General features: G+C 40.0%; 1 long non-coding RNA gene across 1 annotated transcript in view; it reads left to right on the forward strand.

Annotated features, from left to right (window-relative positions):
• LOC125115593 (uncharacterized) overlaps positions 1 to 23,260 on the forward strand; it is a 111,132-nt gene that overhangs the window by 72,241 nt on the left and 15,631 nt on the right. Inside the window, exon 3 of the long non-coding RNA XR_007132138.1 lies at positions 2,199 to 2,256. This is a non-coding gene — a long non-coding RNA (uncharacterized LOC125115593). The remainder of the gene's footprint in view (positions 1 to 2,198; positions 2,257 to 23,260) is intronic.

The raw sequence follows: 23,260 nt of genomic DNA on the forward strand, positions 1-23,260 counted from the left end.
TTGATAACCTTGACAGTTTTGAGGATTAGCAGTCAGGTAACTTGAAGAATACTCCTGTATTATAATTTGTTTAGTGTTTTGTCATGATTAGATTGGAGTAATACAGTTTTGGAGTTGAAACTACAGAGGTAAAATATTGTTCTCATCATATCATGATAAGTACACATACTACCAACACGATTTATCACTTTTGATGGTGACTTTGATCACTTGGCTGAGGTAGTTTGTCAGGTTTTTCCACTGCAAAATTATTCTTTTCCCCTCCTTTCCATATTGCACTTCTTGGAAGAAAGTCACTATGTGGAACTCATACTTAAGAAGTGGGGAGGAGTTCCCGTCGTGGCGCATGAGGTTGCGGGTTCGGTCCCTGCCCTTGCTCAGTGGGTTAACGATCCGGCGTTGCCGTGAGCTGTGGTGTAGGTTGCAGATGCGGCTCGGATCCCGCGTTGCTGTGGCTCTGGCGTAGGCCGATGGCTACAGCTCCGATTGGACCCCTAGCCTGGGAACCTCCATATGCTGCAGGAGCGGCCCAAGAAACAGCAAAAAGACCAAAAAAAGACAAAAGAGTTATACGCCTTTCCCTGAGTGTAGACTATCTACATGTATTATTTCTAATTCTTCGTGGGGTATTTATCTTTTCTCATATAAAAATTTATTTATTTATATTTATTTATTTATTTCAGTATGGACTCATGAGTATTTATTTTATGTTTTGGGTTATAATCCAATACTACTTTATTTTCTTCCTCATATTTTTTAATCTTTGATCATTTGGAGCTTGACTACTTGAAGTTTTTTTAGTTGTCCTTCATATTCCTTTAACATACCTCCATCCACAAGTTTTACAACTTTCTAATTGTTTTAAATTTTTTGAGCACCTTCTTCTTGGCATTATTGAATGCTCCATGCTTATCTTGCATTTTGTGTACCAGTCTTAGGATCAGTCTTTTCTCAAAGAGACCTGTTGTTTTTAACTGGAAAATGGTGTTGGGCACTAGGTGTGTGTATTGTCTCCGGTTTTCATTACTTCTACTCATTTTCAGCTGATGGAGCAAAGGAGAAAATATATGTGTGTATGCAACCCTCTGTATATATACAGAACTTTTAATATTTCTGTATGTAATCATTTTATTGATGCTGGAATGATGTTACTGGAATCCGGGTTCTTGTTCACGGGCAGTCAAAGAACGAACTCTGTGAACACACAGGCAGCGAGCAAGCAAAGTCTTTATTAAAGGAAATCAAATAGCTCCCAGGGCTGCTGGGAGGCGGGAGAAGAGCCTCCCCTCTCTATTGTCCTATAGGGGTTTATATCCCTCAAAGATGGGAGGTACCAAAGTGGGGTCCAGAAAGATGTAGTTTTCTCCCATTGGCCTTGCTCATAAGTTCTTATTCAATAGGGGTTTTAGGGTGGAAATGTCTTGTAGGTCTCATGGTTTCTTTGCACCTTTCTTCCAGTAAACTGAGTCACAGGGGATAGGGATTAATGTCCATCAAGGTGTAGATACACTCCCTATAGTAAACAAGGCCTGTGGGGATGTTACTCCTTGGAGCCCTTAAGCCACAAATGTTTATCAATAGCCACATCAAAAGAATGCATCAAAGCCCATGCTCCTATACTGACTACCTGAGTTAGTACTCTGCCTCATTATCTATGTTAAATTAAACTTGAGTTCAGGTTGATGTTTCCAACTCTAATCCACTACAAAATGGGTCATTCTAGTCTTCTACCCTTGCTTATTTATAAATTACCAGTTCAAGAATAGGAAATTTGGCTCTCATTTTCCACTCATTTTTCTGCCCCAAAGGAAAATCCTGTAGAAGCGAATTGCACAATAATCAGGGAACAGAAGAATGCAGAAGAGTGGAAGAGCCGGTATACCATATTATTTAATTAATGTTTGCCGAATTATGAATGAATTAGTTCATTCAATTCACAAGTATTTTTTTGAGCTGCTCCTATGTGGTAGACAGCTGGGAACACAGCAGTGAATAAAAACAGACTGGATCCCTTCTGTTATGCAGCTTCTGTGCTAGTAAATGAATTTGGATGATGAATGAATGAGTAAATACTACAACATTCTTTTATGGTCATGTCATAAACTCTTGCGGTCTTAAATTATTTGGCTAAAATATTTGAAATTTTATCTTGCCAGATGCTACTTGGGCTATGACTGCTTATTTTTCTTCATTTTTAGGTTGATTTTGTCCTGGAAATCCCCCTGCTTGGTGATGTGCTGGGCTGCTGTTTGCAAGGTAACACCTAGAGAGCTGATTACATCCATACACTGGGGAAATGGGGAACATGTTTCTGGGATGGGTGAATGATTTTTCACTTCTGTGAGAGAGATCAAATTATCAGCAGGGCTGCTAATCTGCCTATCTGCAAAAATAGCCAGAAATATGCACAAATGTAAACATAAAAGGAGACACTCATAATTTGCATAGCTCTCATGTTTGTCCATCAGTCACCCTAAATGCCTGTAAGCTGTCAGGCTGGACACAAATGTGCTGTAGCTTGAGGAATTGTCATTTCATCTTCCAATGAGATACTTTATTGTCACCGTTAATTGATTAAACATTTTCAACACTCACTGAGTAAACCAGTCACGCCATCTATTTCTACCTTGGGCTTCTGTTTATGGTCTGAGTGTGCCAAACATCCAGACTAAATGAAAATATACCCTCCAGGAACCACGCGTGGCATCTCTCATAACAAGCTGCAGCACCTCTCTGAAGCACGGCTGCTATGTCATGGGGAATCCCGGGAATCTTTAGCTTAACTCGCTGTGCCTTGGAGCCTCTAGGAGGACTGGAAAGTGAGCGGTGTTGGAGGATTCATGTGTGCAGATGGCTGGCATACTTACATCTCTCATTTTGAGGGAAAACGAGCAGTGTCAAGGAACAGATTAGGTATCCCTGGGATAGCTGGGATTTGTGACAATCCCAGTTGACAATGTGAGTCTCAGCCAGATCTCTGAGACTGCCCGTGTTGACCTTCTATGGTTTTCTGGATCATGGGAGGGTGCTGATTGTTGCTTGTGCCTTATTCATTTAAAATTCTCTGTCTGGAGTTCCCGTTGCGGCTCAGCTTGTTAAGAACCCAACACAGTGTCCATGAGGATGTGTGTTCGATCCCTGGTCTCGCTCAGGGGGTTAAGGATCTGGCATTGCTGCAAGCTGTGGTGTAGGCTGGCACCTGCAGCTCTGATTTGATCCCTTGCCAGGGAACTTCTATATGCCACAGGTGTGGCTCTAGAAAATAAAAAAAATTCTCTATCAAATTCAAATAAAAAGGAATTGATCCTATTTGCCTTTCCATTTTAAAGATGGTATTAAAGCCTGGGAAGGATAGTGGGGGTGGAGTGGGAGAGAGGAGAAGAACTTGGCTAAATGGAAAGTGTTGAGATGATTCAAATGGCTCATGCTGACAGAGCAGGGGTGCCTTGACCTTCTGTGGGGGCCACGTAGGCAGCCTCCTACTGGTGGTTATTTTGGGTGCTGGAAAGCCTGCCTGCCCTGAAATATCTCTCCGTGCCATCTTGCCAGATTCTGTAATTCCCACGACAAGAGCCATCCTCCACTTAAAGGCATTGTGTCTCCAGAAGGCCTGGGTCAGAGTGCAGCCATCCATAGGCAATGACACATATTTAACCCATAATCGCCCATAAGCCCGGAACCTGGCTGCATAGAACAGCTACCAGCTGTTGGTAACCCAACACTGCCTTGCTAAGAGAAGCTTTTTGACAGCCTCTTCACATAAGTGGGGGAAATGGGTGGCTGCAAAGCTCTGGATCAGGAGCGTGATGGCTTCCATGGGAGCAGCCAAATTGCTGCATTGATGGCGTCTCTCTCCATCCTCCTGGGGTACAGGAAAGTTAGATGTTGGCTACTATGAGAAATTTGGAAATGCAAATAGCATCAGGGGAGCGTATATAAGTTCATGGATGATGGATCCAACGTGGAATCAGCGAATGCTTGGGGCACACCTTTAACTGGTTTATCTCTGAGGGAGCAAGACAACTGTCTACCCAGCTTGATTTGATTGACAACCCTCCCCCTCCAATATTCTGTTATTGGTCAGTAAATGTGTCTGATGGTTTCACTGTAATTATTTCTTTGGGCATAGAAGGCACTGTTAAAAGTTAAACATGTTCTCAGGGAGGGAAAACCAAGTATTTTTCAGAATTAAATAATCTCATAGAGTAGCCTGAGGGAAAGCTTGGAAGCATGGTATGCTGCAGCTGTGTGTGAGGAAAACATTCTCCACAAAATGCTGGAACCCAACAGGCTGCTCTGGGGAGTGAGCCAGTTTCTCACTAAGTGTGGTTAGAGAATCACGTGCTCTCTTCATAAAATTAAATTCTTAGGATGGTATTTAGGGCTCCTTTTTTCTTCTGTCCTTGCTTTTCTTGTTTCTTGGTCTTGGTTTCTCTCTCTGAATTCTCTCCAGGGTGTCGAAAGCTGCACCCACACATCCCCCTCCTTTTTACTCACTTTCTTTTGGGCAGTCATTGCATGTTTCAGGACGTGGCTGGGCAGAAGGGCACCACTAAAGTGCAGGCAGCCCTCTCTTCCTTAGAACATGCTTCTGGGAGCTGGCTGTATAACTGTGCCTCACAAGCAGTCTACCTAAGCCTACCTTAGCCTACCTAAGAGTGTGGCAATTTAAAAGCAGACTCCCTGAAGCTGTTTTGCTGGTGAATCTTCCCTAAAAGCAAGAATTATAGGCCACCAACAGAAGGTAGAGCTCAGGCTTCCCCAGTGGACAGGTGAGAGCTGGCAAAAGAGCAAAGAAACAGGAGAATATGGACTCTGAAGTCAGGGAGTATTAGGAAGTACCAATGAGAGAGCAAGTAGAATTGGATGTGAAAAGAAGTCGGATAGACTGGGGCTTAATATTCAGTAGCTGAGCCTCCTTGAAGTTAATGTCTTTGAGCCTTAATTTTCTTTATGGGGTAATATTAATACCTACTTCATAAGTTCTAATTAGAAGCACATGGTTGATCAGCACTGTGATTCTGGCTCATAAGAGGCATTTAAACTATTCATTGTTATGATTACTATTAAGAACATTTCAGCAGAGTGGTGGTCTGAGTTTGAATAAGATTTTAGGAAGTGAAGTTCAGTTGGGAATGGAGACAGAGTTGTATAGCGTTAACTTCTGGCTTAGGTGAGGTTGAAGGAAGGATTTTTTAGGATGAGGAAACTTGAGCATGGGTGTAGATTCAAAGAGAAGCTAGAGGCATGATATTCAAGAAAAAAGGAATAATTTATAAATCAAGTGGCTAAATAACTTAATAGGAAGTAGATGAGATCTTAAGAGCAGGGATTATCATCAGAAAGGAGCAGGGACACCTTTTACTCTGAAAGAAAGGGAAAAGAAAAAAATATATATATGATTGTGTCATATATAAGATTGTGTCATATATATGATTGTGTCATATATATGTATGATTGTGTCATATATATGTATGATTGTGTCATATATACATGTATGATTGTGTCGTATATATATATGATTGTGTCACTTTGCTGTACAGCAGAAATTAACACAACATTGTAAATCAGCTATACTTCGATTAAAAAAAAAAAAGCCAAGAAAGAAAGAAAGGAAGGGAAACTCTATAACAATAGATGAAGATTTCATGAGGTTGGAAGTGGCAGAAATGGAGGGAATTTGAGAGATTCATGGCTAGTGATTTCTGATCTATGGAAAGCCTTGGTAGTGACCATAGGATCATGGCATTTGGAAAAATAATAAAACCTTAAAAAGTCGCAAATCTACAAACCAGTGCTCTTCGTGGTCCAAGAGCCAGTACTGGTGTTTACTCTGAGACATCACAAAGTGATTATTCTAGAATGTAAAACAGTTGTACACCAAGGGCATTAGTTAGTTCAGCCAATTATTTTTCTCCTGAGCAAGAGTTTCTTAATGGTGGAAAGAGTGTGTTCTTTCACATTGTGCAAGCCCATGGTTTGTCACAGAAGGATAACAGAACGTTATATAGCCATGTAGACAGCTACTTCACATTGCATTGCTCTAGAACACTGAATTTTGGGGGTTCATTTGTTGTGGCAGCTGAGATGGACCTAGCCAATTATGTTGGTATGAATGTTAGTGTCAGAAATTCCTATTTTGAAACTCTCACCCTCCAAAATGGTAGTATTAAGAGATTGAGGTCTTGGGGAGGTACATAAATCATGAGAGTGGAACCCTCAATAAAGGCAATTAAGGTCCAGAGAGATCCCTAGCCCCTTCCATGTTCTCCCTGTGTTCTCATATGGAGGAAGAGCACCACTGTGCTGGGGCTTTGATCGTGGACTTCCCAGCTTCCAGAACTGAGCAAAAGCACCCTGTCTGCAATATTTTGTTATAACAGACCTAGGAGACTAAGGCAACCATACAGCAGGGCTGGGGAACTAGAAGAATTGGAGGACAGCAAAATATAGTCAGAGAAGGAACATTCTGAATTTCAAATGTCAGGGAACTATGGGATGCTCTTTGTGCTGTAGGTTTAGGGAGGCAGAAAGATGGGTGCTGGAGAGAAAGCCCATAAATGGAGTATAATGGCTTTGAAATTTCAGTTGGAAGTTTGGTGTGATATTCTGTCATCATTTTTAAAAAGTTCTCTTTTCATGTGTGGTGAGGACAGTTGTCTATGTTTGTAGGAGGTTTTGGAGTTAAAATTGCCTGGATTTATATCTCATCACCGTTATTGTCTAGTTGCCCTTGAACAAGAAACTTTGCTGAAATTCAGTTTTAAATTTGTGGGGCATGTGGATAACACTGTGTACTCTGCAAGACGGAGTATAATTTGTGATAACCTGAGATAAGAAATGTAAGGCAAACAGTTCATGACTAAGCACATCTCGGGCGCTCAGTGCAAATTACTTTCTCTTGTTTCTGTCATAGCCAGAGTGGAGGCCCTCCTGATTTTGCCACATCAACACTCTTTAATACAACTTTCTGCAATGGTAAGAGTGTTCTATAATCTACACCTTCCAATGTGATAGCCACCAACTCTTTGTGGCTAAACACTTAAAATATTGGCCAGTACGACTAAGGACTGATCGTTTAATTTTATGTCATGTTATTTATTATTTTTTTATGGCCACACCCCAGCACATGGAAGTTCCTGAGCCAGTGATTGAGTCTGACCTGTGGCTGTGACCTATGCTACAGCAGTGGTAACACTAGCTCCTTTAACCCACTCCACCAGGCTGGGGATAGAACCTGTGTCTTCCCAGTCACTTGAGCTGCTGCAGTCAGATTGTTAACCTGCTCTGTCACAGTGGGAACTCTGAATTTTATGTCGTTTTAGTCAGTTTTAAAAACTACATATGACTAGTGGCAACCATATTGAGCAGCATGGCCACATTATTGTTCTAACTGTTCCAATCTATCTTTTTCCAGTCCATCTTCCATATGGCTATCTGAGATAGCTTATTGAAATACTTCTCTTGTCATGTGATTCTTTCATCTCAAACATCTTTAATAGTTCTGTGTTTTCTACTGAGCAAAATGAGGTAGGGTCTGAGCAAGGAAGGAAGAGGCCAAGAGAGAAAAAGTTTAGGGTTCTCCAGAGAAACAGAACCAACAGAAAGATAGATAGATAGATAGATAGATAGATAGATAGACAGACAGATAGATGATAGAGATTTATTTTAGGGAACTGGTTCATGTGATTGTGGAGACTGGGTAGGCCATCAGGCTGGGTAGGCCATCAGGCTGGAGATCTAGGGGAGAGTAGATTTTGTGGTCCAAAGGCTGCCTCCCTCTTCTGGGAAAGATCAGTCTTTTTCTAGAAGGTCTTTAACTGATTAGATTCTTTACTCTTTACTATGAAGAGTAAAGAATTCAATGTCTACTTATTTAAATGTCAATCTCATTAAAAAAAAACCTTCAAAGTAACATCTAGGATAATGTTTGATCAAATATCTTAGTACCATGACCTAACCAAGTTGATACATGAAATTAACTATCACACCTGATCATACTTCTGTCTAGACATTTATCACCAATTCATGGTGTCAAAGAAGAAACAAAGTAGGGCTTTCTGTGTGGAGGTAGCCACTCTTTCTGCAATGCCATAGGGTAGGCATTGAAAAACTTTCTTTTTCCTTCAAAATCTCCATCTCCTTGCTCACTGACTATCTCTATTGACCAAACACAGCTCTTTGGCCCTTTTTTTTAATTTTTATTTTTTGTCTTTTTGCCTTTTCTAGGGCCACTCCTGCGACATGTGGAAGTTCCCACAGCAATGTGGGATCTGAGTCGCGTCTGTGACCTACACCCACAGCACATGGCAACACCGAATCCTTAACCCACTGAGCAAGGCCAGGGATCAAACCCACAACCTCATGGTTCCTAGTTGGATTCGTTAACCACTGTGCCACGACGGGAACTCCAGGCCCTTACTTACTTATAAAAACCTAGCACTTGGCCCTGCTGGTTCCATGTGAAGTCTTATCAGGCAAATTCTGAAAATGACTCCTGGCGTTGAGTCTGCAGGGGTCAGCAATGTATGCAGCTTTGGTCTTTCCTGTGTAGCTCTGGCCTGATTAAAACCAGGGACTTGGAGGGGAAAAGCTTTATATCTTGTTATCAGTTCATTGAGTCATTTAGCCTCTGCCTGACTCTGTAAATGTGACAGTATTACTAACAGCTTGAGCTCAATTTGATTTATTGGTGAAATTAAATTCTATACTTCCACAATGATGTCAGTACTTCCTGGGTCTTAAAAAAAAAACAAAAAAAAACAGGGCAAAGCAGCAACTGCAAGCTTAACTGGTTAATCCATAAGTTGTCCAGGCCAGTTGCTCTCTAGCTGTCAGGAGAGCAGTGCACTGCCCATTCTGTTCTGGTGAGCATAAAAAGAAACCTCATCTTAAAATGTCCAGTGCAGTCCAGCCATTGAAATGCTAAAACTCTCTCAAAATATTTTTGGGAAAGATTGTGATTTACATTTTTGAATGTCGTTTAATGACAGGCATATTATTAAAGTAAGTTTTCTTCTTCACCAAATGTTACAAGATTATTAAAGGAGATAAATATGCGAAGTGCAATTTATTATAGTTATTGTTATTGATATTAAGATGGTAAATTTGGTCTCCTTGACAATGGGAAGGTGACAGTAGGAAGATCCACAAATTTCCATACTCTGTAAAATCATTTGTAAAATCATCCATACTCTGTAAAATCATTTATGTCACTCTCACACTGCTTTAGGAAAATTCAGCTGTGGAAAAAAAGCCATTATGCAGTTAAATAAAACACAGCTGATATAATTGCAAAGTTCATCTCAGAAATACTGACATTCGGAGGGGGGTGAGAATTCCAATAGTCCATTTTAATAGGTGACACAGCCCACCCGCCTACTAAGTGTAACTAATGGGAAAAGACAGGACTGTGAAATCTGAGCTTCCAAGGTCTCCAGAAAACAGGTTTTTGCTCATGGAAGTAAAATGGGACTTATAAAAAGTAAACGTTCATGAAATCTATTATTTCTTTGTGTATGTGTAGAGTGTGACTGTATTAGTCAGCCCCATGTTTGTTTGTTTAGATTGAAATTGAGCTTCTTGTTTGGATCAAGGGCCTTTCAGGCATCCTGGAAGTTTGGGGTAAATTGACTTCAACTTGCTATGGGCACCACTGTTAAAAAGATGTAATCTCAATATTACAAAATGATTTTGTGTAAAATATCTAGTTGCAATTTGGAAAACACTTCGTGGACCATGGGCACCCAATGAGGATGATCAGATCCAAATTAGTGTTGTACCTACATGACCTTGCTTCTGAGTGAGCAGCCAAATGTCCACCAGGGGTCCTTGACTGCCAGTTACTCAGATCTCTAGAGAGAGGCATCTGAGACATAGAAGACATTTCAGTCCACTGGTAGTTTGACTGAGAGGCTGTCAGACCTCTTAGCCATGTCAAGTATGTTCTTCAGTCCCAGGGAACTATACTTATGGCCAAGCAATTTAAATCACTAGTGCCCTATGATACAAAGGAAATCCATTCTTAAGAAATCTGCTGGGAATAGAGTAAATGCAAGAGTGCAGAAAGTGAGGCAGGAGTTGAAGCCAGAATAAATGGGATAAAATACTGGATTGGATTCAGACATCCATTTGTTTGAGGAAATCTGTCCTGTCTGGGTGGTCTGGGCCTTTTGTCTTCCTCTGAGTCTTTGGTATGGAAGAACAATCATTCTTTTAGGTCCAAGTCAGTTTTTTTTTTTATTTGCTTTCATGATGTACACATGATTGTACCTACCTTGAAACAAAGCTTTTTCCAAGAGTTGTTATGCTGTTGAAATGGATTCTCTTGTTTATGGTGTTTAGAGATTTTCCAGGCTTGAATTTTGCGACTCTTCAACATGAGATAGTATTTGAATTAGAATTTAAAACTAGAAGGGTAGCATTTTAGGAAAGAAATAAGGAGAACAGACGTCTCTGCAGAACTTCGGACAACAAGGCCACACGTTATACACGAGCACCATGTATTATGTGTATATCACTAAGCACCTGTTTATATTCTGCAGAGTAGCTGTATTGGAACCCGGGTCCATGTACATAGATTTTCTCAAGTCACATCTCTTGGGCTACTTCAAATATTGGCATAAATTAAAGCAACTTAGGATTTTTTATTTATTCTGTTTACTTGCATACATTTCTTTTTTTTCTGATGTTTTCTTTCTAGATGGTAGAAGCTTTATATTGTATCAGTTAGGATCATATTTCAATGCAAATAAAGTAATACCTAAAAGAGATGTTCTGCTGTGCTATGAAGAATTCCTGAAATAGGTGGTGCAGGTATACATTCAACTTCTTAATGATATCTAGATATTGTGATATCTAGAGAGCTAGATTTTTTCCTATCTTTTTATTCTCTCTTCAGCACGTTGCCGTTTGTCTTCTTACATGTCTCCTCATGGAATGAACATGGCTGCTCCAGCACCAGACATCCTGTCACATTACATGCAGGAGGAAGCGAGGGAGGATATCAACCTTAAGACAGGCATTAGAAGAGTAAAAGATTTCCCCGAAACCCCTTGTAGACTTAAGGTCGGTGTCATGCAGCCACTACTCCTAACTTTATGGCAGATAAGGCAAATAAGTATTCAACTGGACAAATTGCCTTAATACAGAATCAGAGCTCTGTTAGCAAAGAAGAAAATAGAAAATCACATGGTGTAGACAGTGTCTGCCACACTAATCATAATAGCAATTCTTGGCTGATCTTAATAGCTTTCATTTGTAGATTTCAACTCATATTTGGTAATGATCACTGGTTCTTCCAGGATTATACAACAGCTGAAAGCATGTAATTAGACTTCAGAGCTTCTAGTATTTCTCTATTTATTCAGCAATGTCTAATATGACCTTGAGAGAAATAATGTTATAAAGAAGATGTCCTGTGTGGTGCTAAGAGAAAAGGAGAAACAGAGGGATAATATTGCTGGCAAGATAATGTAAGTGGAGTTTTATGTACTGGATTTTTTTTTTTCTTTTTATGGCTACACCTGTGACATATGAAGTTCCTGGGCTAGGGGTTGAATTGGAGCCACAGCTGCAGGCCTACACTACAGCCATAGCAACACCGGATTCAAGTCGCATCTGTGGTCAATGCGGTAGTCTATGGTAATTTCAGATCCATAACCCACTGAGCAAGGCTAGTGATCAAACCTGCATCCTCAGAGAGTTTGTATTTGGTTTTTAGCCTCTGAACCACAGTGGCAACTCCTGGATTTTATTTCTGTCAGCTTTCAGGTGTGTGGCTTTGGGCTAAGAGTCCAAGACTTCACTTTTCAAGGTATGTTCCTTGAAATGATAAATTCTAAGAGATTCCGTGGACAGGAAAGTTGGTAAACTAAGTTAAAGAGATGAGATATGGTTAATCAGGTTTCTATACCATAAGACCTTTGAAACATAATATGCTTTGAGAACTTCCAAAGATAGGTTTGTTCCATATTTCTTCTATTTGTATAACCATCCATTACACCTTTTATTAATAACTTTGGGGAAGAGGGAAAGAATAATACCTCAGATACTGGCTTGATGATGGCATATGTTTATCCATGCAATTACTTTCTTACTTTTTTCTCCTTTATATTATTTTGAAAGTTGATTGATGTTTACTTTTCCTTTTTTGTAAATACATTTTTCTTTTTTAAAAAACTGTGGCCCATCCACCACTAAAATTAGACAATGATTAAGCATTGTTTGTTCCAGGAAAGGAATCCCTGAAGGCAAGAAAGAGCCAACTTCTTGGATTTTGAGCAATTAGGTAGACTTTTCTAAATTTGTACCAGAGACAGATATGCTTGAAAGATACAACCTCCAAGTGAAGAGTCAGTTGAGCCTGAGGTAAAATAATTTGAAATTCATTTAAAAATATTTCTGGAGTATGTGCTATGTTCAAGGTGCTGTAAATATTAATAAACAAATACCCTACTCATCGAGCTTATATTCTAGCCAAGAGAAGAAGACAAGAAACACAATTGCATATAAGCAAAGTATTAGGATTGCAGTGGGTGCTGTGATATTCTGCTGGAAACCTCCTCTGGAATGAAGGACTTAATTCTCTTGACTGCTGACAGAAGTTTGACCTTCAGCTGTCAGTCCTCTCTTGGGATTGCCTTTGAAGAAAACTTCTCACCCAAGGTTAGGTCTTGTTCCAGGTACAAAGGCCCAGACCTCTCATCTCAACCTGGAATACCCCAGCTCCAGAATTCCCAGTGGTGTCAGCTGAGGCCTTTACTGGAACAGCCTTACAGTTCAGTGTTCCCCTCTCTCTCAACCCTGCTTTCCTGCCCTCACTTTCACATGTGTCTGGTCCCAGGTACTCCCTAAGGAACATCCTGCTCGCTTATCAACATCTTAAAATCTTAAGGAAAAAAAATCTTCAGATGCAGTGGTTTTGTGTAGCTTCTTGTCTGTCACGTTTTGTAAATACTGAAGAAGCTTTGACCAATTTGACTTAGAGATGGGATGTAACTTTGCTTACAAAAATTTCTATTAAACTCGTGCTTAAGGTGTTCTCATTTTCTGTGAGCACACCAAAAGTGAAAAATAAATGTGATTAAAATGTAAAAAAAAATCTGAGAATCTGTTGCCAAAGGAAACTACCTGAGACAGCAGGTGGGGGAAAAAAAAAGAGGACGGGCAGTTAATTTGGAGGTGGAGGGAAAGGTTGCAGCAATAATTGAAGTGTTCAAAATAGGCAACATGAAGATAGTTTGAGCAAAGATGGGAAAGTGTTGAGGGAGTTACTGAGGAGATTTTGGAGAGCAGAACATTCCAGGGAGACAGAACAGTTAGAGCAAAGGCCATGAGGCATAGCATGCATGCCTGGCATGTTCAAGGAGCATCAGGAAGACCAGTGTGGCTGGAGTTAGGAAGGTCAGAGTTAATGGAGGTTGAGGTCATGTGGGACTTTGGAAGCCTGAATGAAATAAAGAGCAATTGCTGGTTTAGAGCAGTGTGTCAGGATCTGACTCATGTTTCAGGCAGATTACTCCAGCTTCTTTGTAGAGGATAGACTGAGAAAATAAAGAGTAGAAGCAAGGTGTACAGATCAGAGACTTAGTCCTTCCGAGATGCTTTAACAGAATACCATCAACTAGGTAGCTTATGAATGACAGAGATTTATTTCTCACAGTTCTGGAAGTGAGAAGTCCAAGATCAAGGCACCAGTGTCTTCAGTGTCCGGTGAGGACCTGCTGACTGGTTCACAGACAACATCTTTGTGCTATGTCTTCACATGATGGAAGGTGGGAGCAGGGAAGGAGCCTTCTGGGGTCTCTTTTATAAAGGCACTTTTCCCATTGATGAGGGCTCCGCCCATGATTTAATCACCCAAAGTGCCACATCCTAATATTATCACTTCAGTGATTAAGTTTCAACACATGACTTTTTGAGAGATTCACTCTATGGCAGGGACTATTACAATAGTGCAGGTGAGAGGTGATAATGGCTGGGAGTAGAGTGGCAGTAGGAGAGAGGATATGAAGTTGTTGGATTCTGAATGTATTCTGAAAAGCCTCAGGGTCGACAGGATTTCCTCATGACTTGGATATGAGGGCTAGATTAGAATTTTAAATAATTTGGCTTGAAAGATCAAGTGCGAGAAACTGAATGAAGAAGCCAGGGAGTTCATCTTTAAATAACATGCTATGAGAAGAATATACCATGAACTCTGAAAGAAATTTAAAAGTCTGACTAACTCATGGCAAGGAGATTTGGAGAGTATGTAACCAATTTGCAGCTTGTCTTTGAGAAATGCCCAGTATTCTCACCCTTCCTGTGCAGAAACCCTGGGGGTTGTCTGGGCAGTGAACACTGTAGATAGGATGAGGAGAATCCTGACATGGATCAGACCCTTGCCAGGCCTCCCAAGGTATGGCCTGGAAGATGGAAAGACTAAAGGAGAAGATCCTCATCCGACGTGGTATTTGAGCAGTGGCTTATCAGTGAGTGAGGCGGCTTCTAGGTAGACTGGCTTGGGAGGAGCCTCAGTGTCCTCTGCAGGAGAGTGGTGTAGGGGAGCCTCTGAAAAGAGATGGCCATGGACGGGGCTGTTCTAGTAGAGATCTGTATCAGGGAGACCCAGTCGCAGGGACCCCTGTGAGTAGGAGTTGTCATGGGACCAGAAACCCGTTATCATGTGGTGGACGCCAGCACATGACAACAGGACCAGATGAGCTAAGGCAATCTATCCCTCAGAACTTAGTATAGATGGAAGAGAGCAGTAGAGACATAGCCCCTACCCAAGTGCCAAAGTGGTACACGAGAGGTAGAATTTTATACTGGAAGAGAATGGCTTGCCTTTTTTAGGTTCCAGAAGTAAGGAAAATCATGTAGTATTTGTCTTTCTCTGTCTGATTTTGCTTATCAAAGTCTCCTCTAAGTCCACCCATGTTGTCAGAAATGGCGAGATTTTCATTCTATTTTCAGCTGAGTAATATTCCATAGTATTCCATAGTATGGAATATTACACACACTTAGGTTGCTTCCATATCTTGGCTACTGTAAATAATGCTGCAGTGAACATAGGGGTGCATATATCTTTTTGAATTTATGTTTTCATTTTCTTCAGATAAATACCTAGAAGTGGAATAGCTGGATCATATTGTAGTTCTAGTTTTTATTTTTTGAGGAATCTCTATATTGTGGTTTTAATTTGCATTTCCCTAGTGTTGATTAGCCTTTTGTATATCTTCTTTTCTCTATTCAAATTTTTTGGGAAGTTTGTCTTATTATTCTGAATAAAGGTCCTTCACATACATATGAAGTCCAAGCTCAGTTTTTCTTTTCTGTTTTCTATCTTTTGCATACTTTCTAAGAAAACATAAAGTTCACTTGTATCCCCAGTGACAAATACTTGCTGTGTTTACCACAAATATATCTTCCATAACCCTACTTGTATGCTTTGGCATTCACAATACCTTTCATTTCAGTATTATGTCACATCATAATATTTTAAAGATATTTTAAGTACAATTAAAGATACAGATTTGAGTTAAATTCCAATAACTAATGTGGCAATTGAATGAACTCATTTGGCAAATCCATCACTAAGTTCACATGTGTCTTGCATCCTTATACTGGTGAGTGGTGTCCTGGAAGTTCTTGCGTTCATCCACTCACCCACATCCATTCACTTGGATGTGTATGGACATTGACATTGCAGCCCTCGCCTCTGCCTGAGTAAGGAGAGAGGAAGGCAGGAGAGGTAGGTAAGGAGCAGCAGAATAATGAAGGACTTTTTGCCCAGACCACAGCTGTGGTGAGAGCCAGCTGCAATTTTAATATAACTTTGCTGTGGTCAGGACAAAGCACTGTTTCTTTAAAGAAATTTCTTTTGGAAGTTCCCGTTGTGGCTCAGTAACAAACCTGACTAGTATCCATGAGGATGTAGGTTCAATCCCTGGCCTTGCTCAGTGGGTTAAGGATCTGGCAGTGCTGTTAACTGTGGTGTAGGTCGCAGATGTGGCTTGGATCTAGTGTTGCTGAGGCCGGCAGTTGTAGCTCTGATTTGACCTCTAGCCTGGGAACTTACATATGCTGCAGCTGCAGCCCTAAAAATGCAAAAAGAAAGAAAGAAAGAGAGAAAGAAAGAAGGAAGGAAGGAAAGAGAAGGCAGGAAAGAAAGAAAGGAAGGAAGAAAGTAAAGAAAGAAAGAGAAAAAGGAAAAGAAAGAAAAAGGAACTTCTTTTGACTGCAACGGTCACATTTTAGTGTGTTAAAAACGGGGGATAAGGAAAACATTAAAAAAACGGAGTCGTGTGGTGATGTAAGGATGGAGGGAGGGTTTAATTTAAAACTATGGGAGAGGAGAAAATATAATATTAAGAAGCCTAAAGATGTTTCCTAAAAGGAGTTTCCATCTGACAAATGTCAGTTTCCATCTGACATCTGTCCAACTACATTCTTTTTTTATTGATTGATTGATTGATTGATTTAGAGTCTAATTAAAACATACTAATTCTGTAATGTGGCAAGCCTACAGGAATGATCAAAATCTAAAGTGGCCATAAAACTAAACTAACGACATATGATATAACCCGTCTGTAAAAGGTTATTTAAGTTTATATCACAGGCATAACATTTTCACTAATTATTTTACAGTTTTATTTTAATAAGATGCCACTCTTTTCTCTCTCCTTTTCAAACTCCCTGGCATCCCTTGAAGCCGGATTGAAGGACTGAGTGACAGAATGGGAAGAGGTGCTAAAGAGTTTATATTTTGCAGCCATAAATGTGGTAGAGCTGAGAGTTAGGGAAATTGCTGCCTGGTGGAATTCCAGAAGGATTTAGTCAATTCGATTTTGTGTTTGACTCCCAGTAATGGGAGACATTCCAAACCCACTGCTTTTTGTGGATCAAATGGATTGCTTTTTGGCCACCCAGCTGGGTGACTGGGACTTGACAAGAGTCAGAAATCGTCTCCTGAAGGCTTGTGAGTGCCTGGAGGAGGGTTGAGTGCTCCCACTGGAGTCTGAGCTATAAAGGCTTTGAGGAGAAACATTAGAGGAGAGCAGAGACACCTGCTCTGCTGTTCTTTGCAGGAATGTTCCAAGGGAGAGGATGCCTTCTGTGACTTAGGATTTAAAATACTCTGAGCAAATGAAATGGGAATCATATTGAGAACAAGGAGTCAATTTGTGCCTCAGCGGCACTAACGCAGAGTCTACAGATGCAGCAGTAGCAACCATGGAAAGGTTCATAGATACTTGATTGCTCATCTTTCTTGGTACTCATGCTCCCCTCAAATTTCTACCCATTCATTCAACCAGTATTCACTGAGAACACACTATGGAGCCGGGCACTGTGAACCAAATGATACCTCCCCTCCTGGAGCTAATGTTCTAGGTGGAGAAGACAGACGGTAAACAAATATTCTATGCTAAATAGTGAGAAGTACTATGGGAAAAATTCAGGGTTAAATACAGAGGTGGGGTAATACCTTTTGGAATGTAGACAAATTTTCCTCTTCATTAACTTATACTGCTCACAATGTATTAAGGCAAACCAAGGTGCCCAAGACACCTTCCTTGGACAGTGTGCTTATGTAACAGTATCTGTGCACATTGTGTTTGCACATATATTTCTTTTCTGGCTGTCATGACTATTGCACATGGGAAGCAGGACAGGTGTGATCCTTCAGGGATACTGAGACTTGGAGAGGTTAGTGATCTGTTCATTGATATGCAATTGGTTAGAAGCAGACTTTAGACTTAAGTAGTATTTTCCACCATGCTTATATCACATTTAATTTTTCATTCACTCAGCAAATATTTGTTTGGTGCATAGAACATACTGGGTCTGGATACAACTTTAGTGTCAGTGGCAAAAAAAAAAAAAAGCAGACACTGATCCAGACTTATGGAGTTCAGAATGTTGTGGGAGAGACAGATATTAAGAAAGTGATAAAATTGATGTGAATGTTAGAAAGAAGTATTTTGTGCTGGGGAACTTAGATAAGGGGACCTGACCTTGTCTTGCCTAAGAAATACAAAAGAATGAGTCACCTGAACAATCTAGATATAGTTGGGCAAACATAATGTAACACTATTGCATTAAAAATTACTAAATAATAGTATATTTAAAGTTAATCGGTTGGTCAAAATAATAATTTATGTGTATGCCATTTAAAAAGTTGAACTTCTATCCTCATATATGTGTGTATGTGTGCAGTTCTTCCTTAGCCTTGACTGAATAGCTCTAGGGTCTCAGCACATTAGATGTGTAATATCCAGGTCTTTTTTTGGTGTATTGTGAACAAAGGGTGATTATTTATCAACTTTTTAGCCATGATAATTGCCCTTTGTATATGATTCTAAAATAGTAAAGGTCTACTTATGATATCTTATCATTATTCTGATTTATGCAGAATTTCGAAGACTTGGAACTTACTCATTTAAGAGGCAAGAACAAGCTAGACAGGGCAGTTGCCCACAAGGTGGTACAGAAAGAGGACTATGGGGCGGGGGGAGAAAGAGGATTGTGACTGTTACACAAACAGAGAGGTGCCTTCCCAGTGAAGCCAAGGTTCATAAATGTTTCTACAGAAACAGGGTTCTAACTGGGAAAAAAAAAAAGCCTTGTGGTGAAATTTGAAAGGTGAGGATAGTAATAAAAATAGAAGACAAGTAGTAAATTTGGAACCAGGAGTTCTAGGAGTAGGTCAGAGAAGCAACTCATGAGAGTTTGCCAGTGGAGAAAAAGCATGTTTCCATAGTACCAAGCACAGGCGAATTATGGTAGTTTAAGATAGTTACATTTTTAAGGCAAAAGAATTTAAAATTTAGGCAATTTGGTAATTTTGTTCCATATTCCAAGGGGCCCATTAGCAGTTACTCTGGGCATTTTTGATGCTCATCAATATTGATTGATCTGAATCATGGAACTTACTATTGAAAATAGCTCTAATTTAAAAGCCAGTCTAGGAGTTCCTGTCATGGCTCAGTGGTTAATGAATCCGACTAGGAACCATGAGGTTGTGGGTTCGATCCCTGCCCTTGCTCAGTGGGTTAAGGATCCAGTGTTGCCGTGAGCAGTGGTGTAGGTTGCAGATGCAGCCTGGATCCCATGTTGCTGTGGCTGTGGTGTAGGCTGGCAGCTACAGCTCTGATTAGACCCCTAGCCTGGGAACCTCCATATACTGTGTGAGTGGCCCTAGAAAAGGCAAAAAGACAAATAAAATAAAATAAAAGCCACTCTCATTTTCTTCAGTTTCTTCAACTGAGTGGAATTTTGCTTCTCAACTTCTCAGTATTGCCCTCAAAAAGTACATGTTAACAAGTCTACTTCTCTTTTAAATTACTTTAAGTTTTGGAAATAGTTCTTACGTTCTTTCCAAGGTAATCCTTTCCTCAGCACCAAGAGGAGCATGCTCTGCTCCTTCAGCCATTTCCCAGATGACCTGGTCTCCAAGTTTTAGTGTCCCTGTTGTCTTCTTTTAGACATCATCTGGTGTTCTAATGTGCCTCATAACACATGCTTACAATCGCCTGTGGTCTGACTCATGGAGGATGATAATGGCTTTTCAGACTGAGTTTACAGCCACAAAAAAATCTCTGCATTGAAAGAGTACTCAAAAGTACCAGAAGGCCATGTATGGGCCTTTAAACATCTATATGCAAACAAATATATATATGCAAACAAATATATATATTTGCTTTTTAGGGCCACACCTGCGGCATATGGAAATTCTCAGGTTTGGGGTCAAATCAGAGCTGCTGGCTTATGCCACAGCCACAGGAATGCCAGATCCAAACTGTGTCTGCAAACTACACCAAAGCTTATGGCAATGCTGGAGCCTTAACCCACTGACCAGGGATTGAACTCATATCCTCATGGATACTAGTAGGGTTCGTTACCACTGAGCCACATTGGGAACTCTGGCAAAGAAGTATTTATTGAGCACTTATTATGTGCTAGGCCCTGTTGCAGGTGCTAGAGATAGAAGAATGGATAAGATCATCAAATTCTTTGTTCTCACAGAGATGAGATCATAGCAGACTGTTACAAGATAAACTAAAACATATTAAATTTTTTTTTTTGAGCAAAAATCTACTTGAATGCGGCAGTGCCAAACCAAAAGAAGTTAGGAAGCTTCACCAACGTGAGCTCTGGGAGAGACTTTTATAGAGAAAAGGCAGAAGCAAAGCAAGGAAATGATTGATTGACATCAGCCTATAGCCTAGTTGGCTGTTCATGGTTGGATGTCCTTTATGTTTCCACCTCATAACCTTGAGGCATTTCCAGGCTTAGGTTTTGGCCTAAATGGCCTATGTATATAACCTGCCATGGTGTTAGAGCCACCTCAGTCTAGCAGCCTCCTTGTTTAATTGATTTTTAAAAAGGGGCTGGGCAATAAACATAAAACCAATAATTCTCATACAATTCTGACAGCAGCCAGTATTTTTTAAAATTTTATTTATTTATTTTTTATTACTCAATGAATTTATTACATTTGTAGTTGTACAATGATCATCATAATCCAATTGTATAGGATTTCCATCCCACAACCCCAGTGCATCCTCCCACCCCCCCAAACTGTCTCCTTTGGAAACCATAAATTTTTCAAAGTCTGTGAGTCAGTATCTGTTCTGCAAAGAAGTTCAGTCTGTCCTTTTTTCAGATTCCACATATCAGTGATAACATTTGATGTTGGTGTCTCATTGTCTGAGTGACTTTACCTAGCATAATTTCTAGGTGCATCCATGTTGCTAAAAATGCCATTATTTCTTTCCTTTTAATGGCTGAGTAATATTCCATTGTGTATATGTACCACTGATCCATTCCTCTGTCAATGGAAATTTTGGTTGTTTCCATGTCTTGGCTATTGAAAAGAGTGCTGCAATGAACATTGGAGTACATCTGTCTTTCCGAGTCATGGTTTTCTCTGGATAGATGCCCAGGAGTGGGATTGCTGGATCAAATGGTAGTTCTATATTTAGTTTTCTGAGGAATCCCCATACTGTTTTCCACAGTGGCTGCACCAATTTACAATCCCACCAACAGTGTACTAGGGTTCCTTTTTCTCCACACCCTCTCCAGCATTTAGTGCTTGTAGACTTTTGGATGATGGCCATTCTGGCAGGTGTGATGTGGTAACTCATAGCGGTTTTTTTGATTTGCATTTCTCTAATAATGAGTGATGTTGAACATCTTTTCATGTGTTTTTGGACCATCCGTATGTCTTCTTTGGAGAATCATCTGTTTAGATCTTCTGCCCATTTTTCGATGGGGTTGTTTGTTTTTTTGGTATGGAGCTGAAGAAGGTGTTTATAAATTTTGGAGATGAATCCCTTGTCAGTTGATTCATATGCAAAGATTTTCTCCCATTCTGTGGGTTGTCTTTTTGTTTTGTTTAGGGTTTTGCTGTGCAGAAACTTTTCAGTTTACTTAAGTCCCATTTGTTTATTTTTGTTTTTACTGTCATCATTCTGAATGGTGAAAGAATTCCTGCTGAGATCAGGAACAAGACAAGGATGTCCACTCTCACCACTACTTTTCAATATAGTTTTGGAAGTCCTAGCTACAGCAATCAGAGAAGTAAAAGAGATAAAAAGGAATCAAAATTGGAAAGGAAGAAGTAAAACTATCACTATTTGCAGATGACATGATACTATACCTAGAGAATCCTAAAGATGCAAGCAGAAAACTGTTAGAGCCCATCAGTGAATTTGGCAAAGTCGCAGGATACAAAATCAATACACAGAAATCAACTGCATTTCTATACACTAACAATGAAAGAGCAGAAAGAGAAAGTAGGGAAGCAATCCTGTTTACCATCACATCCAAAAGAATAAAATATCTAGGAGTAAACCTACCTAAAGAGACAAAAGACCTGTTCTCTGAAAGCTATAAGACACTGATGAAAGAAATCAAAGGTGACACAAATAGATGGAAAGACATACCATGCTCTTGGATTGGAAGAGTTAATATTATCAAAATGACTATACTACCCAAGGCAATCTACAGATTCAGTGAATCCCTATCAAAGTACCAAGAACATTTTTTCACAGAACTCGAACAAAATATTTTAAAGTTTGTTTGGAAGCACAAAAGACCTAGAATAGCCAAAGCCATCCTGAAAAAGAAAAATGGAGCTGGAGGCATCAGGCTCCTGGACTTCAGACTATACTACAAAGCAGCAATCATCAAAACTGTATGTTACTGGCACAAAGAAAGAAATATAGATCAGTGGAACAGGATAGAAAGCCCAGAATTAAGCCCACATACCTACAGTCAACTCATCTATGACAAAGGAGGCAAGAATATACAATGGAGAAAAGACAGCTCCTTCAATAAGTGGTGCTGGGAAAAGTGGACAGCCACATGGAAAAGAATGAAATTAGAACACTCCCTGACACCATACACAAAAATAAACTCAAAATGGATTAAAGACCTAGATATAAGACCAGACACTATAAAACTCTTAAAGGAACACATAGGCCAAACACTCTCTGACATAAATGACAGCAGCCAGTATTTTGAAGAAAACAAAATGGGGCAATATGATGGGAGCAGGACAATTTTGTCAGGGGTCAGGATATCAGGAAGTTTTTCCAGGGTTAATGTACAGGTGGAGACGAGATTGGAAGGAAGTAGATATGGGGGCAGGATCTGGACCAAGGGCAAATCAGCTTGGTCTTCCTCAGTGACTCACCCCTTCACCCCTTTTCCATAGACGTATTGAAGTAGATTTACCTTTCCTCCTCTCAACTAAGTCATGCAAGAAGCTCCTCTTTTTACTTCTGTATAAATGAAGATAGTTTCATGAAGATAAATATGGGCTACTTTTTTTGACTTTTGTTGTTGTTTGCTTGAGAATTAGTATTGAAAGAAGAATAGAAACATTTTTACTGTCTGACTTTTCTATTTCTTCTCAAGTTATAGACAAGGTGGGGCACAGTCAGGGTAGTAGGGCTGTAATCAAATAAATAATAGTTACCTTCTATGGAATTATTATGTCCTTGTCACTGAGCTAGGCAGTTTTCAAGCATTGTCTACGAGGCAGGTTCTATTATTAGCTCCTATTTACTTATGGTTGTATGGCGGTGCTAAAGAATTAATTAAGCTTCTCAAGGTCACACAGCTGGTAACTTGTGGGGAGCCGGAACTTGAACACTTAACTCTTATGCTATTACAAATAACTAAAAGCAAAGCTGTAACTGTAAATGAAGTTTGACAGTTACCATAGCTGCTCATGTAGAAGCAGGTCCCAACTAATCTGCGCTCACTG

The sequence above is a fragment of the Phacochoerus africanus genome, chromosome 2 (genome assembly GCF_016906955.1).
Source record: "Phacochoerus africanus isolate WHEZ1 chromosome 2, ROS_Pafr_v1, whole genome shotgun sequence".
Classification (NCBI taxonomy): domain Eukaryota; kingdom Metazoa; phylum Chordata; class Mammalia; order Artiodactyla; family Suidae; genus Phacochoerus; species Phacochoerus africanus.